Source organism: Canis lupus, chromosome 38 (assembly GCF_011100685.1).
Source record: "Canis lupus familiaris isolate Mischka breed German Shepherd chromosome 38, alternate assembly UU_Cfam_GSD_1.0, whole genome shotgun sequence".
NCBI lineage: Eukaryota > Metazoa > Chordata > Mammalia > Carnivora > Canidae > Canis > Canis lupus.
The window spans coordinates 13,206,183-13,225,740 of NC_049259.1; the positions used below are offsets into that span (position 1 = coordinate 13,206,183).

Genomic DNA, 19,558 nt, shown 5'->3' on the forward strand with positions numbered 1-19,558 from the left:
AGGCAGCTGGGTACCTCCTCGGTCACCAGACAAAGATAGGCTCCTGAAGCTCTAACAGATACCCGAGTTAAGGACTTCATACTTTTCAGTCTTATCTGGATATTTGCCTTGTCCCCACGGACACTAGAAGCTTGCACAGTAAACCGGTGCTTGATCCAGGACCGGAACGAAGAGGTTTTGCCTGTATTGTCTTACACCAGACTTCGCTGCCTTTTTAAAAAATTAGATTTCTTGCTCAGACAATGTTTTCCAATAACAAATTATTCCTTTTAGTACAAAAGTACTGGTGAGAATCATTTTCTTGGAATTATCAGTATGCAACCTAATGAAGCCTTGCCAATAAATGGAAGAACTCTCTGGGCCCGGGCATCTTCCCAGGGCTTCTCACACTCACGTCACAGTGCTGGGATAGTTCATAGCCTCCGGCCTTACTGCTTATCTAGGCCCTTCATCCAAAATTTCCTTTTTGGATGCAGCCTGATGTTGTCCCTTTAAATTTGATAAAGGTTATTTTATTTACTTTTTTATTTTTTTGATAAAGGTTATTTTAGTATCTTTATCAGCTGGAACTTTTGCTTGGTGTAGAATGACCTCCACATTTGGAACAAATTCTTCAGTGCTGAAAGTCTGGATCAGAACATCTGAATCAAAAGCAGCCAACATATTGGATCTGCTGCACGTTCCTAAATATTGATGGCTTATCTTTGTATGGGTAATGATTGATTTTTCATTTTTTTAAGAGTTTATTTATTTATTTATTTATTTATTTATTTATTTATTTATGAGACAGAGAGCACAAGCTAGGGGGAGAGACGGAAAGAGAAGCAAACTCCCTGCTGAGCAGGGTGCCCAATGAGGGACTCGATTCCAGGACCCCGAGGTCATGACCTGAGCCATCCAGGCACCCCAGATTGATTTTCATTTTAGCTTGAATACTTTGATATCCTAGAAGGCGGAGGTAAAAAGGGTCATCCCAAATGGGGCCTAGTCCCATATAGTATGGAAAGTTTCTGAATACCTTCTTGACTTGGGTCTGTGAGTACCTTTCCCAGAACTTCTGCTCGCAGGTGTGGGCAAAAGGGACTCAGTTCTTTCCTGAGGGGCTTTCCTTGACACACTATTGTCTTTCTGGAAGGCACTGATTGGTTTCAGCATCCATCTAACAGTGTTTTCAGATTATGTTCCTATCAGCTCTGAGTGGCTGCTCTTCCAACAGCATGGCTGTGCCTCTCGTGATTTCTATAGGACACCAGTGTCACTCCTGCTGGAGGACTATGGTTCCACATGCTTGTATTTTTTTGCAAAGTATTATAGTTCATCCTCAGAGCATCCAACTGAGGCAGAACTGATGCTTTATTTCTCTGGTTTACCAATGAGGAGATGGTTATACAGAGAGATTAAATAATTTTCTCAGGCCTACAGACCGTTTGGGCAGAGCTGAGGCTGAACAATCTTGGAAGAATTGAATGGGCAGTGTACTTGGTCTTCTACTGGATACAACAAAGGTAAAAATTCAATTCACATAATCATCTAATGCATATTTCGTTGATTTTAAACTGATTTTGGTCCATTATATTGTTGAGTCTTTCAGGACCCACAAAGAAACCTAAAATGTAAATGTTTGTCAAAAACTCTTTACCTCCAATCTTGAATCTGGCAGAGAAGGCATATATTTCTAAGCTTGTCTTTATGCTTTGTAAAATGAAGCATGTTTCATTTTATTTCTAAAAGGAAATGGATGCAATAAAAAATATTACCTCTGTATCAGAATGTGGGGACTTTTTTCGATAGTCGACATTTATCAAAAAGGCCATGAAAATTCAGTGACCCTCACCTTATTTTTCAGAGCTAATTTTTAGATTCTGTTTCAAAAAACATAAACTATTCATATTTATTCTCTTTCTTTTTTTGTAAAATGGTATCTCCCTCTTTCAGATATGCCTGAGAGGGGACTCTGGGAGTAACACGTGACCACGAACGGATTGAACACCCACATTCATGTCTTCATGAACCACTTCAGACACTCACTCAGTGGGTTATGCAAGAGTTCCCACATAGATAGTGAAGTTATCAAAGTTAAAGAAGTGATGTTTAAAATTTTCTCTCTCTCTAACCCTAACCATAGGCAAAAAGGAGGCTATCCAAATGCACTTTCCACCTCCCTTATTTTGTTTTCATATTTTTCAGGCTTTCCTCTAAATTGTCATTTATTGCTAGCTGTGGCAAATTTGTTATTCCTTGTTAAGAATCAACTTTATCGAACTGGAAATCTCATCCTCTTACTATTTATTAATATAGTTTTAGAAGAATCCTCCCATTTTGGTTGGTGGCTGCTCCGTTGGGTTTAAATGTGATGTACTTGTTGGCTGTTTAGTCCCATGGGGACTGTGCTGAGACAGACTTACCCAGGCTTCCTTTGAACACAGAAATGAAAATCAATAAACAATTTGAACTTCTTCGAGGAGAATTTTTCTTCTCTAATGAATATACAAGCTTGGTTACAGCTTAATTCAAAGATTGAATTTAGGGAGTGTTTTTGAATGCACCATAAGCATGACAAACACAGGCTGCAAACGACAAGCCCCACAGGGAGACTTAATGCTTAAAAAAAAGCATCATACTCATACCCATTCAAAGCTCACATAAAAATGAGACAACTCAACTGTAATAATATTTACTTGAACCAGTCTTGAGAAATGGCCCAGTGACTGCCCAGTGATACAATTTGTGCTGTCTATCCCCAAAGAGTTTTGAAAGCAAACACATATACAAATAAAAAAGAAATCAAACATGTAAATACTTTATCAGTTAGGATTGTTTTATATTTCAAGTGAGAAAACTCAACTTTGGTTTTGGTTAAGTCTCTATCCACGGACTCATGCGGTATTACCAAGACTTGATCTTTTGCTTCCCAGTGTCTTTCCTCCTGTGTTGTTCATCTCATCCATATTCTCCACTTCGAAGCAAGGCACTCCCACGTGACAGCAAAATGGATTCCAAGGAAAGCTTTTGTTCACACAAGAGTTGAAAAGGAGCCGAGGTCCTGTCTCTGGTTGACTTGACTAGGGTCATCTGCTCATTCCTATGTCTGCATCCCGAGGGATAGGATGTACCTGTGTACCTAGGCCGTCAGAGTTCATCTTTTGACATTGAGAATGGTATTGATGCCAGGTAAGTCTTGACGTGTTTCTCAGGGGTGATTTCTCAGAAGAAATTTGAGTTGAAGTTTTACCAAAACAGTGGTTAGGGACTCCTATATGGCCAAAACCACAGAGAGAGGCAAGTAAAACAGATCTGAGGAATGGTTGAATAAATTACTTTGCTAATGCCACTATTGGAAAGCATCCTTAAAAGTGTAGTAGTAAGTTGCGTTGTACCCATAATTTCTCACCAGTAGCTTGTAAGATTAAACACACGTGTTAGTGGAAAATGACATTTTAAAAATATGTAAGAATAAAGGTGTATCTGTATAAGCACCAAGACAATACCATAAATGGAACTAACTGCTTTACCAATAAAGTCTATTATTAAATACCTGTGAAAAATAAGATTTTGTACTTTTTTAATGGAAGTCACTTCAGAGACTTAATTTCTTTTCTTTTGATAGTATATTATCATTAAGGTTCTGATTTTTCCACATGGTTAAACAATATATCACAGTAGAGCCTTGAAAAGGGAAAAAAAATGTTACATTGTATATTCTCCACCTCCTATATTTTCCTCTGATCAAAGACAAAGGTCACACAGAGAGAGGGACCTGTAGGACTGATGTCTCTTTATCTTGTGTAAATCAAGAAAAACCATTTTCTGCTGGTTTATGACAAAGCCTGTTGAGAATCCACAAGTGAGAGAATTCAGTTGTTTAATGATGGCTGATCGTTCGGGGTTTATGGGTAGAAACAAACCACCTGTCTTCCTGAGCCTGGTGAGAAGAGCATGATTTTGTATTCTAATGCCATATTCTCGCTTTGACTCACATCTACTGCTAGTATCTGTAGTGGTTTTACAATATGTCTGCAAAATCTTCACTGCTCTTCCCTCTAAATGTTGGAGCCCAATTGCCATCCTCTTGCACTGTAGGCTGGCCTTATCGACTCACTTCAAATAAATATAACATGTGAAAAAGTTATGACATTTCTGTCTTAGGTCTTTCAAGGAATTATAGCTTCTTTTTACATCTCACTTTCTCTTTTGGACCACTCTTGGTTCAGGGAGCCAAGGCCTTATGGCAAGGACACTTCAGCACCCTGTAAGAGTCCTTGTGTAAAAGAATAAAGGCCCCCTGCCTATTGTCAGCAAGAAACCTAGGTTTCCAGGGGCACCTGGGTGGCTCAGTCAGTAAAGCATCTGACTCTTGATTTGGGCTCAGGTCATGATCTCAGGGTCATGACATTGAGCCCAGTCTTGGGCTCTGAGCTCCATGGGCAGCCTGCTGGAGATTCTCACCCTCCCTCTCTCTTTAACTCTGCTCCTCCCCCCATGCACTCACTCTTTCTCTCTCAAATAAATAAATAAATAAATCTTAAGAAAAAAAGGAAACTGAGGCTTCCTGCCCCCAGGCCTTTGAGTGAGTCATGTTGGAAGTGGGTGCTCTAGCCCCAGTCAAGCTTGTTTGCTTTCTTTTCTTTTCTTTTTTTCTTTCTTTTCTTTTCTTTTCTTTTCTTTCTTTCTTTCTTTTCTTTTTTCTTTTCTTTTCTTTTTTTTCTTTTTTCTCTTTCTTTCTTTCTTTCTTTCTTTCTTTCTTTCTTTCTTTCTCTTTCTTTCTTTCTTTCAATTTATTTATCTTAGAGAAAGAGAGAGCATAAACGGGAGGGGCAGAGGAAGAGGGAGAGAGAATCTCAAGCAGACTCCTTACTGAGTGCAGAGCCTGACTCAGAGCTCGATCTCATGACCCTGAGATCACAATCTTACCTGAAACAGTCTGATGCTTAACTGACTGAACCACTCAGGTGCCCCCCAAGCTTTCTTTTGACTGTAACTCCTGCCTTTACCTTGTCCTCACCTCCAGGAGCCACCCTGAACCAGAACCACTCAGCTAAACTCTTCCCAGATTCATACAGCAAATGTGTGAGATAATAAACATTATTTAGATTGGGGGGTAATTGGTTATGCAGCAGTAGATACGTAATTCAGTGCCCAATCTTATTTTCCATTGCTCATCGAGATGCAAACTCTCCTGACATGTATCAGCCAATGAATTAGCCGGTAAAGCAGTCAACCGATTGAGTATATATTCACTACTCACTCCTTCCCTGACAGCATAATCTCATATTTAACTTCAGCACCTTCCTTATCTCATCTCACCTTCTTTACATGTCTGGTGGTATTTTAGTCAGTGGCATGCAGTTGAGCACATAACGTCGCTTTAATTGACTTATATATGTTATATTTGGCTAACTTCCCAAAAGGCAGAGGTCTTTATATTTTAAAATATTTCTGAATGCATTTCTGGACTCCATAAATCTTAATTAATTGAAGTAGCAAATTACTTCCTTCAAATTGCTTGACTCCCAAGAAAATTAAAGAAGTGGCTCTGTTTGTTTTGAAGTAAGTGCGGTGTTGCAGTTTTAGGCAGAGAATAGTCTGCTTTGCCCATATCCACCACTTCCCACTTTGCCCTTGTCTAGAGTAGGAGTCAGCAAGCTGTTTCTGTAAAGGGGCAAAGAGTAAATATTTTTGGCTTTGCAGGCCAGATGCAACTAGTCAACTGTTGCATAGTGTGCAGGCAGTGTGAAGGCAGTGATAGACAATAAGTAAATGAATGGATGTAAGTGCATCCCAATAAAACTTTATTTATAAAAGCAGGTGACAGGAGAGCTTGGGCCTATGGGCTATAGACCCAATATAGGACCCAGGGCGTAGGGTATTTCTTAATATTATTCTATCATCATAAAAATCATAAAAATCACCTGGCCTATAGTCATAAAAATCGCCTGAAAAGCCTTTTTAAAATTATTAAAAAAATTTTTTTTAAGATTTTGTTTATTTATTCATGAAGAAAACACACAAAAAGAGGCACAGACACAGGCAGAGGGAGAACCAGCCCAGGACTTGACCCAGGGACACAGGGATCACAACCTGAGCAGAAGACAGATGCTCAACCACTGAGCCACCCAGCCATTCCAGAAAGCCTGTTTTAAAATAAACACAGGCACCTGCAAATGTGTTTTAAATAAGCACCTCTGGTGCTATATGTAATCTGATAAATTTAGAAGAACTGAAGAAAAGACTCAACCTTACTGTTTTTCCCCCCTACCAGGGGGTACTTTCCCCTGAGAGATGTGTGAGAGAGAAGTGAGGCAGGAATCAAAAATCATATTTCTGATGACTAGGATTCCTATGATTTTGCAAGGCCACACGCTTCATCTAAGGACTATTATGTGTCTCATACTTACACTGCTAAATGTTTTATGGTAGTAAAGACAAACAATGAGTAAATCACCACTTCCCTATTTCATTAAGGAAAACATTAACGTCCCAAGAAAAACTTCTGGACTTTCCACTTGGTTTAAAGGATGCAGTCACCCTGACAACTCTTTTGTATAATGTGTAATTTTCTTAAAAAGATAGTTGCTTTGTAAGATTCAGATCCTGAAGATACAGATTTCAGATACATAACATGAAATTAGGTGTAGGGCAGAAACAATTAAATCTGACCTAAATTTAGCCAAAAAGGTGGCCCATACTTGCAGTACTGTGCTGGGATTTCAAATGTGTGATTTACCTGTTAAAAATAAAATTTTAATTGCAGTTTTGTAATGGATATCCCATATCCTGGTCCTAGTCCATATTGGTGAGGGATGTAGTGTCTTTCTATTCCTTTTTGAGTGAGAATTTTATGTTATAATTTCAATAAATACGATCAAAGAGGAAAAACTAACGCTATTAATTGCCCCCTGATTTTCCATTTCCACACAAATATTCAGACACAACATATCATAGATAAGGTTGTAGAGAGCATGATTTGGTTCAATCATTTGAACGCTACTGACATTTTGGAACATTTTTGTTGGGGTGGCCTGTCTTGTGCATGTGGTAGGCTACTGACCAGCATTTATTGCTTCTACCTACTAGATTCCAATAGCAGTCTCAAGTTATGAGAATCAAAAATGTCTCCAGAGATTGCCAAATGTCCCCTGGAGTGGGGGGCAAAATTGCCCCTGGTTGGGAAGCATTTGATATCAAGAGCTGTGAGCAAAGTAGAGTATGGAGATGGTTTTCCAGACATCTCATATTAAGTCCCTGCCCTCAAATTTTCCTGAAATAGATAAGGAAAAGAAGCGTTCATTCAAGCTGTAATTATTCATATAATTGACTCAATTCTTCTCTTTGCTTTCCATGTGTGAACACCAACTTAGTTCTCTTGGGAACTGCTCAGGGAATCAATTCTATAGGAACACCTGGGGACCATCATCCGTGGGATCCCTCAGTAATGATTTTCAAACACCCAAATGTTAGAAAAACCATTTGAACACACTGACCCAAACCCACTGCATCTTAACAAATCTATACCCAGAGAATGCCAGGGACTATGAGTGAGAATTAGGCAGCATAGACCATCTGTGTTTTAAAAAATATATACCACAAGCTCAGTGAAGAATTTATTTTTAGGCTATTTATGAGTGGGTTTATTTTGAATGAAACAGGAGAAGCCTAACCACCAAATAAATGAATGTGCTGAAAATTTCCTCTTAAATTTTATTTACTGACATTATTTCATAGTAATGAGGTTTAGAATGCAGTGTAACAAACTGTTTTGGTTGAATTGTTTCTACGTGCCCCCTGCCAAATTCATATGTGGAAGCTCTAAGCTCCAAATTTCAGAATGCAATTATGTTTGGACATAAGGTCTTTAAAGAGATAATTAAGCTAAATAAGATAGTTAGGGTGGACCCTAGTTCAATATGACTCATGTCCTTAGAAGAAGAGAAGATCTAGGACATAGACATGTGTTCTGTGTCCAGACATGTGCACACACAGGAAACACCATGTAAAGATAGAGTGACAAGGTAGCCATCTACAAGCCAAGGAGAGAGGCCTCACAGGAAAGCAAATCTGCTTATACCTTGGTCTTAGACACCTAGCCTTCAGAAATGTGAGAAAACCAATATCTGTTGTGTAAGCCACTCAGTCCATACTATTTTGTAATGGTGGCCCTAGCAAAGTACTATGGGTAATTGTATTTGTTCCCTCATGTCATAATAATATATATGAATATGGTCATTATGATAGGAAAATGACCAGTTCCCTAAAATTATCCCTCCTAACTCTCCACCCAAGTCAAGACAGTAAATCAGCAGTGTATCACCTTCCCAAAGCAATGTCAGAGTTCAGTAATATCATTAAAAACCAGAAGGATACAGGGATGGTGGTCTCTCATCTATCCATTTAGCTCACCTGTTTGGGCTCAGCAAAACCAACTAGATTTTAGCAGATGATAATGAGCTTCTGGAAACTTTGCTAGTTATTAGACACAGTTGCAGGTATTGTCTAGATACACCGCCTCTTGTGCTTGGTATGTAGGTATTGATTTGACAAATTCTTTCTTCTCAAAACTGTATAATGGGAAGGATCAAAAGCACTTTTCATTTACACGGCAGGGGCAGCACTGTACCTACATTACCTTGTTGTGAGTTATGTTAACTCTCCTGCCTCTTGACATAATGTAATAATCCGTGGGGCCTCAATCATCTTTATACTGCATGCAACTTCACACCAGTCCACTCTATTGATGGTATCATGTTAACTAGCCTTGAAGAACAAGAAATGTCAGGTATGCTGTAGTCTTGGTAAGACATCCGAACACCACAGAGAGAAAATCATAAAGATTCATGGACCTACCACACTGCTGAAGATTTTAGGAGTTTAGTGGCCTTGAGCATGCTGGGATAGCCCATCTGAGATAAAGAGCAGATTATCTTACCTTGTGCTTTCTACCATTAGGAAAGAAGCTCAATATCTATCAGATCCCTTTGAATTCTGGAAACAATGTCGTGCTGCATTTGGGAATACTATGAAGCTTTTGTGAAGTTTCCTGTTTTGAATGAAGTTCAGAGCAAGAAGGAGTCCTGCGTAGTCCAGGCTGTGGTAAAAAGCTTCTCTGATGCTTTGGTTGTAGCAGCAAATCCTACGGTGCTAGAACTGTCTGTGATGGATAAGATTGCTTGCACCACGTCCCTGGATGTATCCCTTGGTCCTTGCATGCATCCATCGTGCCTCTCCTACAGGAGAGCCAAAGTTCAGAACCTCAGGGTGCTAGGATAAGACTATGCTGTATGGGGCAAAGTTCTAGACTATGTGTGTAGAACAGCTCCTGATTCACTGCTTGGCCATGGTAGACACTAAGCATCTGACCACAGGCCCAGATGACTCTTCCACCTGAACTATGCATGACTAACTCCATATTAATGGATTCACTTATACATTTGAATGGACATGGCAACTATTCATTAGAAGATGGCAGGGGGGGGGAGGAGCAAGACGGCGGAAGAGTAGGGTCCCCAAATCACCTGTCTCCACCAAACTACCTAGAAAACCTTCAAATTATCCTGAAAATCTATGAATTCGGCCTGAGATTTAAAGAGAGACCAGCTGGAATGCAACAGTGAGAAGAGTTCGCGCTTCTATCAAGGTAGGAAGACGGGGAAAAAGAAATAAAGGAACAAAGGCCTCCAAGGGGGAGGGGCCCCGCGAGGAGCCGGGCTGAGGCCGGGGCGAGTGTCCCCAGGACAGGAGAGCCCCGTCCCGGAGGAGCAGGAGCTGCACCGACCTTCCCGGGCGGAAAGGGGCTCGCGGGGAGGTGGAGCAGGACCCAGGAGGGCGGGGATGCCTCGGGCTCCCGGGGACAGTAACAGCAACTGCGCGCCCAGGAGAGTGCGCCGAGCTCCCTAAGGGCTGCAGCGCGCACGGCGGGACCCGGCGGGACCCGGAGCAGCTCGGGGGGCTCGGGCGGCGGCTCCGCGGAGGGGGCTGCGCGGCCCCGGGAGCAGCTCGGAGGGGCTCGGGCAGAGGAAGAGGCTCCGTGCGGAGGGGGCCTGCGCGGTTCCAGGAGCAGCTCGGAGGGGCTCGGGCGGCGGCTCCGCGGAGGGGGCTGCGCGGCCCGGGAGCGCGAATCCACCAGCGCAGGCTCCGGAGCACAGGGCGCCGGGACACAGCCCAGGATCCCGCCTCCCCCGGGACAGGCAGAGGCCGGGAGGGCCCAGGACAGCGAGGACGCTCCTGCCCCAGCTGAGCAGATCAGCGGCCCCGCCCCGGAGCCTCCAGGCCCTGCAGACGGAGTTCCTGCCGGAGCTGAATCCAGGTTTCCAGAGCTGCCCCGCCACTGGGGCTGTTCCTCCTGCGGCCTCACGGGGTAAACAACCCCCACCGAGCCCTGCACCAGGCAGGGGCACAGCAGCTCCCCCAACTGCTAACACCTGAGAATCAGCACAACAGGCCCCTCCCCCAGAACACCAGCTAGACGGACAACTTCCAGGGGAGGCCAAGGGACTTAAAGTACACAGAATCAGAAGATACTCCCCGGTGGTTCTTTTTTTGTTTGTTTGTTTTTGTTTTTGTTTTGTTTTGCTTTTTGATTTGTTTCCTTCCCCACCCCCTTTTTTTCTCCTTTCTTTTTCTTTCTCTTTTTCTTCTTTTTTTTTTTTTTCGTTTTTTTTTTTCTTTTTCTTCCCCTTTTTTTTTTCTCTTTCTCTTTTCTTTCCTTCTTTCTCTCCTCTCTTTTTCTCTTTTTCCCTTTTTCCCAATACAACTTGCTTTTGGCCACTCTGCACTGAGCAAAATGACTAGAAGGAAAACCTCACCTCAAAAGAAAGAATCAGAAACAGTCCTCTCTCCCACAGAGTTACAAAATCTGGATTACAATTCAATGTCAGAAAGCCAATTCAGAAGCACTATTATACAGCTACTGGTGGCTCTAGAAAAAAGTATAAAGGACTCAAGAGACTTCATGACTGCAGAATTTAGAGCTAATCAGGCAGAAATTAAAAATCAATGGAATGAGATGCAATCCAAACTAGAAGTCCTAACGACGAGGGTTAACGAGGTGGAAGAACGAGTGAGTGACCTAGAAGACAAGTTGATAGCAAAGAGGGAAACTGAGGAAAAAAGAGACAAACAATTAAAAGACCATGAAGATAGATTAAGGGAAATAAACGACAGCCTGAGGAAGAAAAACCTACGTTTAATTGGGGTTCCCGAGGGCGCCGAAAGGGACAGAGGGCCAGAATATGTATTTGAACAAATTCTAGCTGAAAACTTTCCTAATCTGGGAAGGGAAACAGGCATTCAGATCCAGGAAATAGAGAGATCCCCCCCTAAAATCAATAAAAACCGTTCAACACCTCGACATTTAATTGTGAAGCTTGCAAATTCCAAAGATAAGGAGAAGATCCTTAAAGCAGCAAGAGACAAGAAATCCCTGACTTTTATGGGGAGGAGTATTAGGGTAACAGCAGACCTCTCCACAGAGACCTGGCAGGCCAGAAAGGGCTGGCAGGATATATTCAGGGTCCTAAATGAGAAGAACATGCAACCAAGAATACTTTATCCAGCAAGGCTCTCATTCAAAATGGAAGGAGAGATAAAGAGCTTCCAAGACAGGCAGCAACTAAAAGAATATGTGACCTCCAAACCAGCTCTGCAAGAAATTTTAAGGGGGCCTCTTAAAATTCCCCTTTAAGAAGAAGTTCAGTGGAACAGTCCACAAAAACAAAGACTGAATAGATATCATGATGACACTAAACTCATATCTCTCAATAGTAACTCTGAATGTGAACGGGCTTAATGACCCCATCAAAAGGCGCAGGGTTTCAGACTGGATAAAAAAGCAGGACCCATCTATTTGCTGTCTACAAGAGACTCATTTTAGACAGAAGGACACCTACAGCCTGAAAATAAAAGGTTGGAGAACCATTTACCATTCGAATGGTCCTCAAAAGAAAGCAGGGGTAGCCATCCTTATATCAGATAAACTAAAATTTACCCCAAAGACTGTAGTGAGAGATGAAGAGGGACACTATATCATACTTAAAGGATCTATTCAACAAGAGGACTTAACAATCCTCAATATATATGCTCCGAATGTGGGAGCTGCCAAATATATAAATCAATTATTAACCAAAGTGAAGAAATACTTAGATAATAATACACTTATACTTGGTGACTTCAATCTAGCTCTTTCTATACTCGATAGGTCTTCTAAGCAAAACATCTCCAAAGAAACGAGAGCTTTAAATGATACACTGGACCAGATGGATTTCACAGATATCTACAGAACTTGACATCCAAACTCAACTGAATACACATTCTTCTCAAGCGCACACGGAACTTTCTCCAGAATAGACCACATATTGGGTCACAAATCGGGTCTGAACCGATACCAAAAGATTGGGATTGTCCCCTGCATATTCTCGGACCATAATGCCTTGAAATTAGAACTAAATCACAACAAGAAGTTTGGAAGGACCTCAAACACATGGAGGTTAAGGACCATCCTGCTAAAAGATAAAAGGGTCAACCAGGAAATTAAGGAAGAATTAAAAAGATTCATGGAAACTAATGAGAATGAAGATACAACCGTTCAAAATCTTTGGGATGCAGCAAAAGCAGTCCTAAGGGGGAAATACATCGCAATACAAGCATCCATTCAAAAACTGGAAAGAACTCAAATACAAAAGCTAACCTTACACATAAAGGAGCTAGAGAAAAAACAGCAAATAGATCCTACACCCAAGAGAAGAAGGGAGTTAATAAAGATTCGAGCAGAACTCAACGAAATCGAGACCAGAAGAACTGTGGAACAGATCAACAGAACCAGGAGTTGGTTCTTTGAAAGAATTAATAAGATAGATAAACCATTAGCCAGCCTTATTAAAAAGAAGAGAGAGAAGACTCAAATTAATAAAATCATGAATGAGAAAGGAGAGATCACTACCAACACCAAGGAAATACAAACGATTTTAAAAACATATTATGAACAGCTATACGCCAATAAATTAGGCAATCTAGAAGAAATGGACGCATTCCTGGAAAGCCACAAACTACCAAAACTGGAACAGGAAGAAATAGAAAACCTGAACAGGCCAATAACCAGGGAGGAAATTGAAGCAGTCATCAAAAACCTCCCAAGACACAAGAGTCCAGGGCCAGATGGCTTCCCAGGAGAATTTTATCAAACGTTTAAAGAAGAAATCATACCTATTCTCCTAAAGCTGTTTGGAAAGATAGAAAGAGATGGAGTACTTCCAAATTCGTTCTATGAAGCCAGCATCACCTTAATTCCAAAGCCAGACAAAGACCCCGCCAAAAAGGAGAATTACAGACCAATATCCCTGATGAACATGGATGCAAAAATTCTCAACAAGATACTGGCCAATAGGATCCAACAGTACATTAAGAACATTATTCACCATGACCAAGTAGGATTTATCCCTGGGACACAAGGCTGGTTCAACACCCGTAAAACAATCAATGTGATTCATCATATCAGCAAGAGAAAAACCAAGAACCATATGATCCTCTCATTGGATGCAGAGAAAGCATTTGACAAAATACAGCATCCATTCCTGATTAAAACTCTTCAGAGTGTAGGGATAGAGGGAACATTCCTCGACATCTTAAAAGCCATCTATGAAAAGCCCACAGCAAATATCATTCTCAATGGGGAAGCACTGGGAGCCTTTCCCCTAAGATCAGGAACAAGACAGGGATGTCCACTCTCACCACTGCTATTCAACATAGTACTGGAAGTCCTAGCCTCAGCAATCAGACAACAAAAAGACATTAAAGGCATTCAAATTGGCAAAGAAGAAGTCAAACTCTCTCTCTTCGCCGATGACATGATACTCTACATAGAAAACCCAAAAGTCTCCACCCCAAGATTGCTAGAACTCATACAGCAATTCGGTAGCGTGGCAGGATACAAAATCAATGCCCAGAAGTCAGTGGCATTTCTATACACTAACAATGAGACTGAAGAAAGAGAAATTAAGGAGTCAATCCCATTTACAATTGCACCCAAAAGCATAAGATACCTAGGAATAAACCTCACCAAAGATGTAAAGGATCTATACCCTCAAAACTATAGAACACTTCTGAAAGAAATTGAGGAAGACACAAAGAGATGGAAAAATATTCCATGCTCATGGATTGGCAGAATTAATATTGTGAAAATGTCAATGTTACCCAGGGCAATATACACGTTTAATGCAATCCCTATCAAAATACCATGGACTTTCTTCAGAGAGTTAGAACAAATTATTTTAAGATTTGTGTGGAATCAGAAAAGACCCCGAATAGCCAGGGGAATTTTAAAAAAGAAAACCATATCTGGGGGCATCACAATGCCAGATTTCAGGTTGTACTACAAAGCTGTGGTCATCAAGACAGTGTGGTACTGGCACAAAAACAGACACATAGATCAGTGGAACAGAATAGAGAATCCAGAAGTGGACCCTGAACTTTATGGGCAACTAATATTCGATAAAGGAGGAAAGACTATCCATTGGAAGAAAGACAGTCTCTTCAATAAATGGTGCTGGGAAAATTGGACATCCACATGCAGAAGAATGAAACTAGACCACTCTCTTTCACCATACACAAAGATAAACTCAAAATGGATGAAAGATCTAAATGTGAGACAAGATTCCATCAAAATCCTAGAGAAGAACACAGGCAACACCCTTTTTGAACTCGGCCATAGTAACTTCTTGCAAGATACATCCACAAAGGCAAAAGAAACAAAAGCAAAAATGAACTATTGGGACTTCATCAAGATAAGAAGCTTTTGTACAGCAAAGGATACAGTCAACAAAACTCAAAGACAACCTACAGAATGGGAGAAGATATTTGCAAATGACATATCAGATAAAGGGCTAGTTTCCAAGATCTATAAAGAACTTATTAAACTCAACACCAAAGAAACAAACAATCCAATCATGAAATGGGCAAAAGACATGAACAGAAATCTCACAGAGGAAGACATAGACATGGCCAACATGCATATGAGAAAATGCTCTGCATCACTTGCCATCAGGGAAATACAAATCAAAACTACAATGAGATACCACCTCACACCAGTGAGAATGGGGAAAATTAACAAGGCAGGAAACAACAAATGTTGGAGAGGATGCGGAGAAAAGGGAACCCTCTTACACTGTTGGTGGGAATGTGAACTGGTGCAGCCACTCTGGAAAACTGTGTGGAGGTTCCTCAAACAGTTAAAAATATACCTGCCCTACGACCCAGCAATTGCACTGTTGGGGATTTACCCCAAAGATACAAATGCAATGAAACGCCGGGACACCTGCACCCCGATGTTTCTAGCAGCAATGGCCACTATAGCCAAACTGTGGAAGGAGCCTCGGTGTCCAACGAAAGATGAATGGATAAAGAAGATGTGGTTTATGTATACAATGGAATATTACTCAGCTATTAGAAATGACAAATACCCACCATTTGCTTCAACGTGGATGGAACTGGAGGGTATTATGCTGAGTGAAGTAAGTCAGTCGGAGAAGGACAAACATTATATGTTCTCATTCATTTGGGGAATATAAATAATAGTGAAAGGGAAAATAAGGGAAGGGAGAAGAAATGTGTGGGAAATATCAGAAAGGGAGACAGAACGTAAAGACTGCTAACTCTGGGAAACGAACTAGGGGTGGTAGAAGGGGAGGAGGGCGGGGGGTGGGAGTGAATGGGTGACGGGCACTGGGTATTATTCTGTATGTTAGTAAATTGAACACCAATAAAAAAAAATAAAATAAAAAAAAAAAAAGAAGATGGCAGGGATGCATGCAAGGACCAAGTTAAACAGGTGGAGAAAAACAAATAAATTGCATGGAGATGTAATCTGCTCAGATGCCCTTATCACCTACCTGTGCTGTTCCACATGACGCTTCTTTCAATCCATACCATGGCCTCCCTCATTGGTGGTGAGTATGTGTGTGTTGGGGGTTAGAGAGTGGTTTTTCCATGACCAACCAATAGAATCGAAAAGGACATAGTCCTAGTTTATAGATGAACTGGTGCAGTGTTGGCTTTAATTGGAGATAGACCACAGCTGCATTACAGTCCCACCTGCGGGACCCCTGGAGGACAGCAGTGAAGGAAAATGCAGTGGATGGAGCTTTGAAATGTTCACTTAGTTGCATATGTCATATGAAGGGAGATGGCCTGAAGTCCAAAATACAGATATGTATTGATTCCGAGACAGGAGCAAATGGTTTAAGGGTCACTGGTCAGGGTCACCAAAAGACTAATACTGGAAGATCAGTGACAAAGAACTCTAGGGAAACATTATGCAATTGGACATATAGAGGTGGGTCCCAAGCATCTTTGTGAATATCTTTGTGTCTTCGTTTTTTGCCCACCAAAGAACATCTCTACTGCAGTAGAGAGTCTCATCATCCTGCCAGGTGTATAGAATAATCTTTCCTAGGGATGTCAGCCAGGATTTCTTAATGATCACTTCAGTGCAATGGGCCCATGAACAGAGTGGCCATGGTGGCAAGTTTGCAGATCATTCTGGGCTTAGTATGAGTTCCCTTTCACTAAGATTGCTCTTGCTGCTGACACTGCTGAGCACCCACCTTGCTGGCAGCAGACATCAATGCTGAGCCCCCGGATATTGCCCCACTGACAAACTAGCCAGCTGGTAGTAGGTCAAAAGTAGCTCTGCCTTTCTGCCTTGAAAAGGCAGGCATTCGTCTTTCCTCACACTGATGCATAATCTGAATCTGGGTTTTCCTTCCCTGCCCTCAGTGCCTCTGCCATTCAGACACATATAGAACCTGAGGGCTTACAGAATGGCTCAGCCATCAATATGAGAGCCCATACACTAAGCCTTAGACCAAAGGACCACTTTTGTTACAAAGATGTGATAACGGAATCATGATCATGAAATTCACTTGGTTTACCATGTACCCCATTATCCAAAAGCATTCAGCTATTGAAGGCTTAGCTAAGGTGCAGCTGGGAAATATATTATGGGTGTGGAGGGCTATCTTCTATTCTAGCATGAAGTATATTCACTGAACCAAAGGGTGGTGTATGGATTGGGCCTCTAATAATTTGAATACAGAAATTTGGGAACCTAACAATGAATGTTGGAATGGACCCTCCCAACTAACCCACTCAGTGACCCAGTTGTGGAATATGGGTCTCCCTAAAGCTCTACCAGAGTAGATACCTGGTTGTCACAGGTGGGACGCTTCCTTCAGAGGAAAGAGTAAGGATTTCGCTGTAATAGAAGCTTTGACTAGCACTTGGCCACTTTGGACTTCTCATGCCAGCACAACAGCAGGAGTTGCTAGAATAATTGTAGCTGATTATCATGAAGAGCAATTGACCCTGATTACCATGAGAAGTTTGGCTTGCTACTACACAACATAATTAGACAGGGAGGAGTATGTCTGGATCCCAGGGGAATCATTTTTAAAAAATTTCCAGGCCCAGTAATACTGTTAATGGACAATTATAGCAGTTGTAACCCAATAAAGAAGGGCAACTAATGTCTCCGACTCCTAGGGGAGAAAGGTCCAGACCACTATACCAGGCCTTAGGGCTTTCAGGAGTTTGAGTGCATTATCATCTGGAAGGTGACTAGGAAACTGGGCATGTGACTCTCCTCTCAGAGAGAAATAAGGGCATCCCATTCACACACACACATACACACACACACTCATACACACACACACAGGAGGTTCCATATTGTAGTTTGGGAACTGGATATAAACTGGTAGTGTAAAAGTATGTCTGAGTGGCACAAAACTTAACTCTATTAAGCATATCTTATTTGCTTCCTCAGATCTTTCAGTCTTACCTGCTTCATAGAACTTCAGCTACTTGTTCTGCATCATCACGATGGCCTAAATCCGTGGTTCAGCCACCTGAGGCCTATCAACCGCACACCTGGAGTTTCTGACTTCTTTGACTTCCAAACTTGACGAAAAAACACATCACAGAGTGAGGAATCTGGATTCCCAAGTAGTTGCCAAAGGGCCCCAATCATATGCCCAGAGTGGAAGGTAGTTATCTCCCTATGGGGTGAAATTTAACCAACGCCAGGAGATGAGAAGGAAACAACTAGATAAATTCCTTTTCTCTCAAAGGAATTTATTGTAAGCATGGTTTCTCAATAGTCAGCCTGTGGGAATATATCCTATTCAGCTTAGTCAGTGATATAATGGGGCTGGCTCCTACCATCTTGTGAGAGCCATTTGTATGCATCTCTTTCCAACGATGTCATACTGGTAGCTTAACATCAGTGAAAACAGGACTATTTGTGCCACGGAAACTAGAGAACAGTAGAAATCAGGGCCTTTCCTCCATGGTGAACTGGCTGTTAAATATTTACTCCACCCGCCACTGAGCCTAATGGACATACCTGCTGAATGTCTTGGTGGGTCTCTTTGTGGCTCATCATGAAGCCAGGAGCATAACTGTAAGGTGTCACCTAGCATTGTTACCCACCTGTTTGCTGCTTGGTGTTCTCCAACTTTCCTCTCATTGTCATCGTGTATCATCTACCAAATAAATCATTGGCATTTAATCTGTTTCAGGCTCTGTTTACTGGGAAACACTGAGGCAGGAATTAGACGGAGTCGAGTGAAAGGGTTTCAGATCTTTGTCAACACAGGCAGCTGTGGAACCCATGGATACACTGTGGGAACTTTGTCTAGCAGCTACATGCCCACCTGAGAGCGAGTGAAGACAGTTGGTGAGACTTGCTCCAGTTTGGATAAGTGAGAGATGGTCCCGTACGAGAGAGATTCTGGGCTGTTGTGTTTCTGTAGTTGAAGTGGTTGGTCTGGATTTTTCACCATGCCTACAGGGTGAAATACGGGAGAAGGGGAAGGACTGGGAGATCAGAACCAAAACTCACCAGAGTTACTCAGGAGAGCAAAAAGCTTATTTAACAAACAGGGAAGGGATAAGTAACTTATTGGAAAATAAAGTTTGGTGAGTATTTCTCCAAAACATATCAAAACATATGGATATGCAAATCCATACATATTAGCCCACCATTTTCTTTTATACCTCTTCCGCTCTAGCCACTGGATCTTCTTGCTGTTTCTTAGATAAGCCAATCTCATTCTGCCTCAAGAGCCTCATAGATTCTATGCCCAGTCATTCATAGGGCTTTTTATCTCAATTATATCAAGTTGCAGCTCAAAGATGATAATCTTCTCAGAAAGATGGTCTGAAATTGTCCTATCTAGAATATTCCAATTGTCTCTCTTCCCTTACCCAGCTTTATTCCTCTTTATGACCCTTATCACAATTTAACATTATTTTATTTACTTCTTTTTTTTTTTTTTAAAGATTTTATTTATTTATTTATTCATGAAAGACTGAGAGACAGAGAGAGCCAGAAACAAAGGCAGAGGGAGAAGCAGGCTCCATGCACCGGGAGCCCGATGTGGGATTCGATCCCGGGTCTCCAGGATCGCGCCCTGGGCCAAAGGCAGGCGCCAAACCGCTGCGCCACCCAGGGATCCCTATTTTATTTACTTCTTTTGCTGTTTGTTTTTTTTTGCCTATCTTGCTGACTGGAATA

At 41.6% G+C, this 19,558-nt stretch overlaps 1 long non-coding RNA gene across 1 annotated transcript; it reads left to right on the forward strand.

Moving 5' to 3' along the window:
- The first annotated feature begins 232 nt into the window (after positions 1–232).
- On the forward strand, positions 233–18,534 carry LOC111094540. Its single transcript, XR_005385522.1, has 6 exons — positions 233–712; positions 1,415–1,505; positions 1,936–2,031; positions 2,916–3,171; positions 8,944–9,087; positions 17,807–18,534. It is a non-coding gene; the product is annotated as an uncharacterized LOC111094540 (long non-coding RNA).
- Positions 18,535–19,558: the final 1,024 nt, after the last annotated feature.